This window comes from Austrofundulus limnaeus, unplaced genomic scaffold (assembly GCF_001266775.1).
Source record: "Austrofundulus limnaeus strain Quisiro unplaced genomic scaffold, Austrofundulus_limnaeus-1.0 Scaffold158, whole genome shotgun sequence".
In the NCBI taxonomy this organism is placed as follows: Eukaryota; Metazoa; Chordata; class Actinopteri; order Cyprinodontiformes; family Rivulidae; genus Austrofundulus; species Austrofundulus limnaeus.
Genome location: NW_013952560.1, coordinates 63,207 through 65,760, shown reverse-complemented (window position 1 = coordinate 65,760; position 2,554 = coordinate 63,207). Strand labels below are relative to the sequence as shown.

Here is a 2,554-nt window from a genome sequence, read left to right as displayed (position 1 = left end):
GTCGTAATACTATACTCTTTACATGAAAAAGCCTGCAGTTGTCACTGCATTAAAATGAGGAACGTTGAGCAATTTGTTCTTTTATGTTGCTTAAAATAAATAGTTAATCTTTTAGCACATTAGCGTCTAATTATCGGTAGCAGGACTTGCAAAATTGTGCAAACTACAGTAAACTGAAGCTGCATTGTAATTAATGGATGCATTGACAGATTTAGTCATCACGTAGCTAATTTGGATGAAAGCTTATTAATCTAACAGTGATCCAAGTCATCATGGACTACTTTATAAACACAGAGACATGGCTGTACACAGCAGGTGTGGAGAAAATAAGGAGGTGTTGAAGAAATATTTATTAACGGCAGAATTATTTCCAGCACAGGAGGAAATGAGAAATGGAAAATGGACACGTCGTGTAAGATTTTGACATTTTTTTCCACAATATTGTGACTTTAATCTCGTAATATTATGACTTTATTGTCATAATAATGATAAAATAAAGTCTTGTTGTGTGGCCCTAATACTTCATTTTAGTTTTGGAAGAATCTTTAGCCAAGCTAGGGATATCTCTCTCTGGGCTGCTACTTTTGGTGACTGGTCAGAACATAAAAATTGTAAGAAACTAAGACATTTCCAGTTTGGAACCAGTCAGGGGTGCTGTTGCATTTCAAAGAGTCAGTTTCCAAAAATCACATTATTTTATTGCCCACCGCCTGGTTTGTTTGCAGCCAACATATCATTTATGATTAATTCTATTGGAGTACACGTTTACACTGAAGATTGGAATAGTTTGAAGGAGTATTTAATAATACCCACCCAGACATTTGGGTCTGTAGCCTCAGAGGTTTTCAGCTCTAGCACTCCGGAGTTGTGAAGAATAAGTTGTAGATTTAAGACAACCACAACAGCTCTGACTGTTGTGATAGAACGTTTGATGAACAAATATTTTTACCATGTATAACTTGAGCAACACACTTCTAGAGATTCCCTCCTAAATGGTGTTCACCTGCTATTCACCAGCAGTTGCAGCTCAGTGAGATCTCACTGGTTGTCTCAGTTCAGGGGCTGCAGCTCACGTAGACTCAAACAGCTGAAAAAAAACAAACCCAAAAACATAGGCTGCATCTGAGTATCATGCAAGAACGATGATATCCCAGCATTCATTTCACCGAAATGAGTGTTGTTTGTTTGTTTGTTTGTTTTATGACAGAGTTTGGAAATTTAGCACGGACTGAAGAATTTGTTTTTAAAAGCATGTTGAGCAACTTAGCCGATGAAATTTTGCTGCAATGAGATGTTAAATAAAATGCAACTACAATGACTAATACTGGAACTAAACCCAAATTATTCATGTTTTTTTATTTAAGTGTAATGATTTTTAATAATACTGAATTTATGAAGTTTTACCTCAGTGAATACATTCTCCAACTAAAGGGATGCAATATAAAACATTACCATGATAACGGGGCAGCTTGTGGACTAGACCGTCTCCTGTCAGCCGACACTAATGGCCAACGACACAAGAAGGGTGCGACTGTGGTCTGCATGGGCTGCAACCTCTGAAATGGGACACAACTACTTAGTAATCTTGTTTCTCTGTACTTTGACATCCACAATGTGGATAATTTCATCACTTTTTATAATTTTTTTTATTTTGGGTCCCCATTAGTTTCTGCCGAGGCAGAGACTACTCTTCCTGGAGCCCAACACACAAAATAAAGCATCAAAACAAAACAACACAATAATAAACTATGGAGCCCGCATGGGGACATGGGGGATTTTATTTCTCTTTGCCTTCCCATGCAAAAGTATTGCGTTACCTCGCAATACCTTTTGCGTTCCCTAGCAAAAAGTTGTTAAATGCTGTTGTGCCTGCCAGTTTATTAACAAACTCACGTTTACCATTAGCGAGTTAGCCTTCTGCTTTAATTCAGCTTCAGAATGAATATATCACACAACCACGCATGGAATTATGTCATATGCCGATATTTTAACACAGTGCAGCCACACAACATCAATGTCAATTTCACAAACTTGTGGCGACATATCCTGTTTTGGTAACCGATATTTCAAAATAAAAGTATGATTTAATTCAGTTCATATACAAATCAAACTTTTGCGTGGGAACGCAAAACAATATTGCGAGGTAACGCAAAAGTATTGCGAGGAAACGCAAAGGTATTGCGAGGGAACACAAAGGTATTGCGAGGGAACACAAAGGTATTGCAAGGGAACACAAAGGTATTGCGAGGGAACACAAAGGTATTGCGTGGGAACGCAAAGGTATTGCGAGGGAACACAAAGGTATTGCGAGGGAACGCAAAGGTATTGTGAGGGAACGCAAAGGTATTGCGAGGGAACGCAAAGGTATTGCGTGGGAACGCAAAGGTATTGCGAGGGAACGCAAAGGTATTGCGAGGGAACGCAAAGGTATTGCGTGGGAACGCAAAGGCATTGCGTGCGAACGCTAAAGTATTGCGTGGGAACGCAAAGGTATTGCGAGGGAACGCAAAGGTATTGCGAGGGAACGCAAAGGCATTGCGTGCGAACGCAAAGG

The 2,554-nt window shown here is 39.3% G+C and overlaps 1 protein-coding gene across 3 annotated transcripts in view; it reads left to right on the top strand.

Annotated features, from left to right (window-relative positions):
* Positions 1-2,554, top strand: part of LOC106523514 (low-density lipoprotein receptor-related protein 8) — a 199,970-nt gene that overhangs the window by 195,567 nt on the left and 1,849 nt on the right. The gene's annotated exons all lie outside the window — the stretch shown is intronic.